Source organism: Atta colombica, unplaced genomic scaffold (assembly GCF_001594045.1).
Source record: "Atta colombica isolate Treedump-2 unplaced genomic scaffold, Acol1.0 scaffold198, whole genome shotgun sequence".
Taxonomy (NCBI): domain Eukaryota; kingdom Metazoa; phylum Arthropoda; class Insecta; order Hymenoptera; family Formicidae; genus Atta; species Atta colombica.
The window spans coordinates 5,665,361-5,676,967 of record NW_017259291.1 but is presented as its reverse complement, the minus strand read 5'-3'; the positions used below and the strand labels follow the sequence as shown (position 1 = coordinate 5,676,967).

The following is an 11,607-nucleotide window of genomic DNA, read 5'->3' as shown; positions in this document are numbered from 1 at the left end:
TATATATATTATATTTAAATACATTTTATACAATCAAAATTGATGACATCATATGGTGCCATCCCGGCCGTCGGCTCGGAGGTTAAGAAAGTTATATTATACAAGACTACCAAGATGTTCTCGAATTATTCATCAAGAGATTTTATTATACAAAAGAATTTATACAAAATTTATACAAAAAGAGAATTTATACAAAAAGATGCTGAAGATGGTCTTGAATTAAGTCGAAATGTATTTGTTATATATGTGTAGTATTGAGAAATATATTGATTTAATCGCTCCAATTATTGCGAATTTAAACTCTTAATTGCCCCTTTTTTCATTTATTGTTTAATATATATCTGAACTTTTTAATTAACTGAAATTTAATTCCGGAAAAACATTTTATTTCCTTGATTTGTTTCTTCGATTTTGATTATATCAACTAATACAAAAACCAATGCAACAAGATATCACTCTTTTAAAATTCTGACGGATATGATCTTCGGATAGCATTAGATCTCGAAATAAGAAAAAATTTCTTTGTACATTCACAATTTTTCAGATGATCCTATTTTCAAATTTTTTAAAGATCCGATCCGTTTCTATACTTAGGCTTTCCATGCTTTGTTTTTTTTTAGGTCGTCTAAAAGATATCTAAGAGAACAAAGATGAACAGTAATGACACTTTTAGAAAATCTATCTGAATTGGACAGATAAATAAAAGACTTCTTCGAAGATCTCTTCACATAAATGAAGAATGTTGACTATCTGAGGGAAAAAAAGGATGGATAGCATAGCGGAGGCATTGCCAGGATATGCTGCCCTAGAATTTATTTTTGTATATCGATTATTAACATCCCGTATTTATAATTCTTCCTTATTTTAAAGATGGAGGAAGCCTTCATGAAGGATACCTCGATTCTCCAAGGCCTCCTTGTTTCGGATAAACGGATCTTAAGTCTGCCTTCCCGAAGGAATATTTTAGGAATTTTAGTAACCTACTGAGGACAGCATGTCATAATATATGCATACCTAATATTATGAATTATGAATATAAAGGCATTGTTGATTAAATGAAGTCGTCGATTAAAAAATTTTTTTCTTTTTAAATCAGGAAATATGGATACCTGGGAATTTTCGAGATCGCTAAAAATTTTTTTGATCATTTTAAGCTCTGAAAAACCTCATACAAATCAGAAATCAATGTTTAGATTAAACAGTTTGCAACAGTAATGGATAAAAAGAAAACTAATAGCGAATTTGATTGGACGCACTCAGTGCGCATTGATGCACATTAAAACCGCTGTACATATATAAAATAACGTAAATATATACATATATATAATAACGTACATATATAATACTGTACATATGTATAATAACGTTTATAAATAAACATAGAAATCGATTAAATTGTGAAATACTCAATACATTTTATTACTGTTAGGTAAAATACGTATTTTATAATTCGGAATATTTACATTTTATTTTTATACTTAAATGAAATCAGTGTATAATGGCTTTAATATGCATCAATGATTCCAATCGAATTCGCTTATTATATGAAGAAGGAGAAAATGCTTTTGGTGCAGTTTATTTCTGAAAAAAAGTTATCAATAATAATTATCGATGCGATAGATCCAAATTAAAATCGAAAGTAAAAAGATCGATGTGATGAATTAAATTTGCTTGGTTATGAAGGCTGCATCTTCTCCAGTTTTTTCTCAAGGAAATTCATAACTTTCCTTGAGAAAAGAAAGCTAATAAGGCTCCTTGTTTGGTCAAGGAAGGTTTATAAAACATGAGGAACAAGGAATCCTCATTCCTCAAGGAAGAACTATAAATATATGGGTATAAGTCTCTGAAGTAGACAGCCTCCAGGGAGAGAGTAGCAAACTACATCATGTGACTCGTCTCCTCTTGAATATGAGTATCAAAGCTCCTAGGCATGGAAAAGAGATTGGAGAAAACTGGTCATGTGATCTCCATCCTGATTGGACATGGGCAATATGGGCATTCATGTGATACAATTTGCTACTCTCTCTCTGTGAGGCTCTCTACTCTGGAAACACCAATCAATCTCCTGCCAACGGCAACGAACCAACAACTAAAAAAAAAAAGGAATTTCCACCAATTTGGATAACACAGGAATACGAATACAATAAATTTCATATTTTCTTTTTTGTAATAATATATTTGATGCTTAACAACATATTATTATATTTTCTGGCTTTAGTTTTTGAAAATGTTCTGATTACGTCTTCAATTATTACATAATCAAGATTACATAATTAAAACAATTCGCCAATTCTTTTTCACTTGATATCATAGCTAAATCGCGTTTGCATCGTTGTATTTCTCAGATAATTTTTTATTATTTTAAATTTTGAGAACGTTTACCTTTGCAGTTGTCACAAACATTGGCACAGTTAATATGATCTGTAACACTATTGCTAATTTGAAAACATTTCCAGAAAATTTTAGTTAATTTACTTATTACTAAATTAGTTAACTTACTTAAAATATCAAGTAAGATAGAGCTTTAGATTTACAAAAAAATAACGCTGCCTATTAAAATTTTGTGCCTACGTTGGAACGTTAACATAAGTACCTGTTCAATACCTCGTATCGGATATGGCAACTTTCTACTTCTATTCGAGCAGAACAACAAGTCAAATCATTTTAGAACCATTCTGACGTCGTTTTGATATTACGATGACTATATTGTGTTTACGAGTACTATTTCGAGATTCGATTTGTCTATTTACAGATTTCGTATTCATTTACAAACGGTTCATGTATTAGTTTGAAGAGATTTTAGCGATATGTGTACAGTTAATTAAAATAAAAACGATAAAAAAATGATTGTCTTTACATTTTTACGTCAACCTAATTTATTCTCCTATTTTCAAGTGCACGAATCACATTTTCAGCTTTGCGAACGATACTATTTGTCTGTACAAATCGATCAATTATTCGATCTGTGGTTCAAAAGGATCGTAACGACCACGAAGAATTATGAACTTTGCACATCTTCGATAAAATATGGCATATAGCAATAATCTTATTTCGAGCTCGACGTGTTTAACTAACTGTATGATGTTGAAACACTGATTTCAAATGTTGTCGTCCGTCTATATAATACAAGTCAATAAGTCTCCAATCTGTAATTCGAATCGATATTGTACTTTGTACTGCGCATATAATAAATGTGATAACAAAATTAATAGGATCTTTAAGCAAAGTTTGTTAAGCAGAAATATTTGAACTTGAATTATTCAGACAGTTTATAATTTTCATTATACTTTGCATTAATTTTAATAAAACGTCAAAATTTAGAAATTTCTTAAAATAATATTTAATTATACAAAATTATTGAAGTAGAACATCAACATGCAAATTGCAAGGAGATTCATTTTAAAACTAAAATAATCCCGACATTATAGTTTAAATATACAAGTATGATAATTAAAGTAGCTATTAATAAAAATTAAAATGTCACGATTAAAGTGAAATAAAGTAAAGGTAGAAGAATTTCATACTTTTTTTTTATGTATCAGTAATTACATGTATATTGGAAAATTTGCCGAAAGTAAAAATAAATATATAAAATGAATTAGGTCATATATTATTTATAAATCTTTCTCTAAAGTAATAATTTTGTTTCAGTATAATAACTTTATGTCTTATCGAAGTTGAAGATATATTATCTTCCGTACGGATATTCCGATGTGCGGCGAAATTACGAGGTACCAGCATAGATCTTCCGCGAGCGTAATTGTTCGTGATATTAAATCCACGGCAAATTAATCAAACAAGTAACCAGAGCGTGTACCTAATATGGGCCGAGCGCCAAATGCTGTTTCTAACATAATCGAATTTGCATTGTGTCTCGCGTTGAGAGAATTTCGGAATGTATCTCCGCCGTGTCGATGCAAATAACTGATCGCGCTAATCACCCAGTTCGTTCTCGTTATTATATTGCTCGCAAATTCCGCCATCGCATCGAAGCATATATCAGAGCAAAAGCAAATAAGCATGAAGATAGCTTTATGTTTAATTCGTTCGTACAACCTCGTTCGTCAGCCTTGAGTATTCAACATCGTATATTCATTTACAAAGTATCTATAAGTGCGTTCCGAGTTATGCATGAAGTGCATAATGTATCGTTTTATCTTTCTTTATTATTCGATGAACAACAGAGACAAAAGTTGCAATGCGCTTCATGCGTTACTCGGAATTACGCATCCTGAATCAGAATCTTTCAACTCGAGCATCGTCACACTGCGTGCCCCAAATCTCCTTGGGAATCCCAACGCTTCTCCTTTTGATGGATCTCCTAAAAACTCTCAGGAAGAGTCCTGACAAATCCGTCAGGATGTGATAAATTGATTATTCTTATTATGTATCGAACATTTAACAAGGATATAAAAATTTTGTCACATGATGGCTGCATCAATTAAAATTTAAACGTTGCTTTGCCAGATTCTCCCTTGAGGGTCTCTATGCATAATTTCTGACATCCACGTACTGCCAACGTTAAAAATATAATTTCGAGAAAAACGCGTTTAAAGTTGCTTTACGACATTTCGTGTGTTTAATCGAAAATATCAACCCAGCAAACGAGAAATAGATTAAAATGAATTGAATTTTTTTTCTATCCGAATGTGTATTTTAAATAGCGAATACTTTTTTTTTATTTAATTGGATTCAATTGGATTCAATTAGATTCAATTGGATGCAATTGAATTAAAAAATTGCATTTCCTATTCAAAATTTTAAACAGTATTCAATGCACAGAAAAAGCTAACATTATTTTTAGATTGAAAGGCATAGAGATATGCTCCATGCAATTCCTATAAATGAATAAATTCATAAATAAATGAAAAAAATTCAGAATTGAAAAGCATTCATTTTAACATTCGTAAATCAATATTTCTGAAAATCTGAATATTATTTCAATTCATTTCAATTTTTCCATTTTTGTTTGCTGAGAAATTTACTTCTGCAATGTCTGGGCTATAATTGTCCTTCTATATCGATGTTTGTCTTAGCTTCTTCTTTTCTGCTCATTCTGAATGATTTTCTTTTGTACCTTACGAGTTCAGATACTTCAAATTCCTCCGAACTACTCAATAACGCTTTTCTAGCATTATACGCTCGATGTGCTGTACTGGCTCGAAACTTGATTTAAAAATGTGAATTTTTAATTTTAACTTTTATTAGAACCTTATTTTTTAAGAATATAAAATTTTTAAGACTATATCATTTAAGGTAAAAAAAAATTAATTTTTTGAAAACTCCAAACTGATACAAACCATCCCTTACTTAAATTCTTACTAAAATTTTAGTAGGTTTATTTAGGATATTTTGAATGTTGGTTATTTGAACTAGAATTCTAGTAGGTTTTCTAGTTTTAACCAGAGAATAATTTCAGTTAATTCAAACATTTTTTTCCGTATAAGAGCTTCATTCTCGAAAAATATCGTATACGAAAATAGGGAAATTTATAAATATAAGTATCATATACTGTAAAACCATATTTTCATAAATTTTTATATATATGTGATATTTTTCCAAAGTATAGTCCCTGTTCTACATCATTTTTAAGAAAAGCTGTTCACTTGAGTGCGGCAAAGGGTTTATTTCGTCGTTTATTTAAAATTATCTTTGCATGTAATTGTTGGCAGTTGATTGTTAAGATAAGCTTTCATGAGCAATCATTTTATCTATCTGACAAAACGTAAGTACGTATGTATGTCTGAGCATACACAATACATCCGAGTTGATAACGTCTAAAGTTTTTTAATTTCCGCAGATAAAGGTGCAATTTGGCCGGTAGCTTTAGGGACCAGATAATGCTGTTTAATTAGCGAGCGGAAAACAATGCGCCGCGTGCTTTTATTATCCACCGATGCATTCGGCTTACGTTATATCGGTTTACGAAAAATTGTTTAAGAGATGGATCCCATATCCATGTGACTGGATATCGACTAAATTGCCGCAGACTGAGTAGCACGATGATTGATATCGACTTTGTAACGAATTATTATCTATATATGAATTTATCTGTCACATCTGAAATTATTAATGTATTAAATTTTGAAAGCAATGTAGATAGACTTTTATTTAGATGAACAAGTTATTTCAACAATATTATTTGACAAAACAATAAATATATATATTGTTTTGACGAGTAAAAAAAAAGAAAAATATTTTTATTTGTTATTTGATAAATTGATAATGTAATATAATCTTTACGTGTTCTTTAAAATCATCGATATATAGTTTGTGACTGATATTTGGAATTTAGATAACGGAGATAAACGATTATTTTTATTTGATTCTTCTTGAACGATGATTTTTATCTTTTATTATTTTCTGCTGATAAACATAATGTAGATAAATCTACACGCTTAATAAGTAGATATATGTATATATAAATTCAATAGAGTACGCTTAAATTAAATAATTTCGTAGAATAGAGCTCAGTTATCAATTTTTCTACTAATTGCGTTTGTATTATACAATTTGTATCGCGTACATGATTTGTTCTCAATATTCTTTAACAAACTTCATATTTAAATTTTATGCTTTGCTTATCGAAAAACATTTATTTATATCAAATTTTTAACAATTATTATTAAAAAATCGACAAAATGAAATTCTTTTTTGTCTTCTAAAGTACAGTATTTTGCAAATATTAGATATATTTCTAATTGGAATATATTGTATTATTTCTACACTTGAAATTAAATAAATATATAAGTTGGAAGGAAAAAAAGAAAGGTAGAATGATTAAGTACAGAAAGTTACAAAGAGCAAAATTATTAATGATATTGTTCAAGAAGAAAGATTATGTGAATATATGTAATCAATGTCCTTCGACAATGTGTACATTTGTATGAAACCACTTGCCAACTGCGATGGTGGTGTAATGGTTAGCATAGTTGCCTTCCAAGCAGTTGATCCGGGTTCGATTCCCGGCCATCGCAGGAGTTATTTTTTTATTTTTCTTTTTGTAAACTTATATATAGAGCGAATATAATAAAAAAAATATAATAAATGATTGTCATTGCATCACCATGAAAAAAACTCATAAAATTTTATTAATCACACTTACAATACAATGGCAATCGCCATAATGATAGTTTTCCGAGCAATTAATTTTGATTCTGAATCGTTTCAGGTGTTTTTTTTTTATTTTAATTTATTTCTCCGCCATGTTAAACTGAGTACCGTATATTCATTTTGAACGAACTGACTTGTATCTGCGATGGTGGTGTAATGGTCAGCATAGTTGCCTTCCAAGCAGTTGATCCGGGTTCGATTCCCGGCCATCGCAGGCTTATTTTTGCCACTCGTATTAATGTTTTTTTTATTATTTAATTTAAAATTTACGAGAGTGAATTTTATAAATTAAATTGTTTGGTTCAAAAATTTATTAATAATTATATTATAAATTTAGACAAAAATAATATATTCCGATACCGGGAATCGAACCCGAGCCTCCTGGGTGAGAGCCAGGTATCCTAGCCACTAGACCATATCGGAGTATGTTTTCAGAGTTCCCAGTACTCAATCATTAGGTAATATGAATAAAGCATTTATTAATAAATTAATATAAATTATTTAGAATCCATAAATTTCAAAATAAAGATAATACACAATTATTATTTCAATATCAAATTATTCCAATTTTATATAATGCTTGTTTTATTATATGTCATATTTCCTTCATTAATATTTAAAAGTCTGTCCTAGACTCGTACCAAGAAAATTTTCATATCAAGAAATATCGTATTTAAGCAGTTATCTCTTTGTTACTTTGAATAGCTATCTTTTCGTATGTTTTGTGTTGGAGATTCGATTAATTCGTTCAGTACACACTGTAGTAGCAGAGTGCAGCACTGACGTTTTCCTACCATCGCGTCGACCAGCTGAATCAGCGCCATGTTGCCATAGGCTGGCTTTGTAGTGCAGCTCAGTGCAGCTTCTCGACGATGTGTTGTAATTCAGGAGTGCGAAATCTGACTTTGTACGATTGCACTTTTATAAATTAGACGTGAAACGACTTGCCCTGCTGCAAACATACGTCTGCCATTACTTGTCTCTTGAAAACGTTTCAATAATATTGTTACAATCATGCGTCTTTGTGTCGCGATGTTGATGGAGGACGGAAGGACAGTGATCACGCTATCACTCTACAGTGATGCCAGATTTTGGCTTGCGTTACCTTAATAACGCGTGGGGGAGGGAAGAGTGGTAGTAGTTGCCGATAGCTAATAGCTATAGTGTATGCTATCAGCTACAGTATTGTCAACACACGGCAACGTCGCACTTAGATGCTCCGTAAACGGTAGAGCGGTAGAGCACCGACACGAATGTACCTGTTTCTCAGTCGCGGAGTGTTAATCGCGAAGTGGACAGATAGAATCATCGTCACGTTAGAGATTACTCACATTTTTCCGAACAAAGCACATTCATCCCCACAAAAGATTAGTAATTACGAAAATAGTTGCATCCGCGTAATCAGCGTGAAGTGATTATCTTGACGGGGTGCGAAACGACGCAGCTGCATCTTATTTAAGGAAAGAAGAATGGTAAGAAAGAAGGAAGAGGATAGGGGTATTGTTACTTAGAGGATGAGAAAGATCATTGGTCAAAAATATTAAAATGGCGATTATGGGAAAACCATAAAAAAAAAAGGAACTTGTGGTAAGTCAGAAAAAGAGCATTACATTATTGCGCGCATCCTGATCCAACACTGATAAAAATAATATTAAAAAAAAAGACATTTTATTTACTTTTAAAAATATGATGCATGTTTAATAATTGTGGAAATATAAGGTCGTCTTTATTATTCATAATAGAACAAAAAAAAATCCGTCTTTCCATCGTCGATCGAATGCGGGATTTTCGAGATTGTTTACTCGCGTCTATATTCGCGATATTCGTAATTCGAAATATTATTAAAGATAGTTGCGACTAATAGAATTTTTCGAATTTTTTTCCCAGTATTTCTCGTCGTTAGTTTTACATTTTGTTTTACAGAATGTATCGGAAATATAAATGAAAAGAAAGTGTGGATCGGAAAATCAATAATATACTTATGCTTCAAGCTTTAATTTTTATGCTTTTATAATAATTCGTTGAATTTATCTTAACAACGATTGTAATTTAAATTAATTAAGGGAATTAAGGGAATTATAAATAAAATTGTCGAAATTTATTTTTACCTTTTTAATAGAAAATTTATGATGCAATTAACATATAATAAGCTTAATAAACACATAAATATATTGATAATTTTTCAGTTTCTTAATTTATAATTTTCTGTTTTTAAATGAAGATGTGTTAACATTTTTCGTCTTTATTCTTAAATTCATTGTTTGACAAATTTTCTTTTCGATCATAAATCTCTCCCAAGCATACGTTCGTAAGATAGAAAGAAGAATATAAGGATGAAGTAAAAAAAGATAAAGATAAATATATTACTATTTTTTTTAATTTCTTATCCACACAGTATAAAGTCCGATTAAATTTCAGGGACTTCATTTTGCTGAGTCCTCGGGGAACTTTTAAAATTCGACAAAATGGATTTCCAACTTCCAAGGAGTTCATATTGCTGAGTTCCAGGGAGTTTACAAAATTCGACTAAATAAGCTCTCAGTGAGTTCATTTTGCTGAGCTCTCGGATAGCTTAAAAAGAATTCCTTGCGAACCAAATGAAGCTTCCAAGAAAACGAACTTTCAAAAGCGGACATAGAAGTTCCCGAGAAGTTTTTTTGAAGCTTAAATGAAGCTTACAAAAATTTTATAAGCTCCCAGAAAGCTCTCCGTTTTATTGTAGGAAAATTTTTCAATTTCTTAATTTTAGTATTTTTTTATTTTATTTTTTTTGAAAACGAAAATTTAGGCAACATTTAACTTTTTCTTAAATTTATTTTACAGTGAAACTGTTTCTAATCTTATATCTCTCCCGAGACATTCGTAAGAAAAAAAGAAAAATAAAAAAAGATAAAAATAAAAAGGATTGATAAAAGTTTTTATCAGTGTTTGAAATGGAATTAAAGATTTTATATAATAAAAAAGATGTTCAAGAAATATTCTATTCCTTGAATACCTTTATGATAGATGAAATAGTTACTGCGTTTTCTCATAAATTAAGATAATCTATATCTTTTATTTAACGCAAATTACATTTATAATTATTAGTATTCTTTATAAGTTTGGGGATACCCTACGTTCTACAGATTTGTAAGTAAGTACTTAATTAAAAAAAGGCGATACAAAAGTATGTATGTACTTTTATTTTGTTTTTTTTTTAATTAAAAATTTTATAACATGCTATTAAAATATGGAATTTTTATTAAAATGCGATTCATACGAAATCTGATTTTTCGGAGCTATTTTATAATTTTTACGGAGTCTGAAATCAATTTACGACTTAAATAGTTACCATTTTTATAGAAACCATTAAACTATGATTAAATGACCTATGTATATACAACGAACACAAATATGATGTTACAAAACAAGTGACAATACACATAAAAAAATAAACCAAAGTGCGAAATTCAATCTTGAGCACTTCAATGCTGTGAAATGATTGTCAAACATCTCGGACGTCTTATGAAGTATTTAAACAAAAAACATGTATAGACAGATCCCTGTTATGTAATGGCTTTCCTGTAAAACATAGGGTGTTCTCTAACTTATGGAGGGTACTCAGTGTGTATGTATGTGTGTGTGTGTGTGTGTGTGTGTGTGTGTGTGTGTGCGCGCGCGCGCGCGCGCGTATACAATATATATATACATACAGTACTCTCCAAGTTTTAGGATAAATACAACTAATTAATATAATAATAATATAATAATAATTTATTGTTTAATTCAATCTTTCAAAAAGTCAGCATTACTAAGATAACTGTTTCTATTAATGTGCTTTTAGCCAATTTGCTTATTACTCAATTATTTTTTAAATATTGTAGCTTTAATTTTATTTGCTTGCAATCAATATCGGTTTTTCAACTACTTCTTTTTTTTTTATAATATTTCTTTATTCTTTTATAAAAAATGTTAACTTTATAATATTTTTGATAAAAATAGAAAACATATTTTTGTCCCTATTAATGAGTCCTCTAAGCAACGATGGCCTTATTAATGTGTTCCCAATTTGTGCGCCTATCAACATTTGACTCATTTTAACATATAGTTACTAAAACAGACAATAAATTTAAGCTAATTGTTTATATTAATATTACATAAATCATTATTTCAATTATATTTATTTCACAGTACATAATACAACTCTTCTCAGCTCCAATACATTAATAGGGACAAGCTTAAAATCTTGCGATACGTATTACTGGATTCACAAATTCCTCATATCTTTCGAAAAATATTTAAAATACTTTAATACTCAAAAAATAAAATATTATCTTTGGTATCGTATGCATTAATAATTTAACTTAACAAAAAAAAATTTTTTCCTTATTTATTTGTGCTAGTTTTCTTATCGAAATATAAAAGCACACTAATAGGGGCCACAGTAATTGGGCACTTATCCTAAATTAAGAATAATGAAATACATCATCTCTTTAAAAAAAAAAAATATATATA

General features: G+C 29.8%; 3 non-coding genes across 3 annotated transcripts; 2 read left to right on the top strand and 1 right to left on the bottom strand.

Moving 5' to 3' along the window:
• Positions 1 to 6,905: 6,905 nt before the first annotated feature.
• On the top strand, positions 6,906 to 6,977 carry Trnag-ucc. The gene has a single exon. It is a non-coding gene; the product is annotated as a tRNA-Gly (tRNA).
• Positions 6,978 to 7,255: 278 nt separating this feature from the next.
• Trnag-ucc lies at positions 7,256 to 7,327 on the top strand. The gene has a single exon. It is a non-coding gene; the product is annotated as a tRNA-Gly (tRNA).
• Positions 7,328 to 7,464: 137 nt separating this feature from the next.
• Trnae-cuc lies at positions 7,465 to 7,536 on the bottom strand. Its single transcript has one exon. It is a non-coding gene; the product is annotated as a tRNA-Glu (tRNA).
• Positions 7,537 to 11,607: the final 4,071 nt, after the last annotated feature.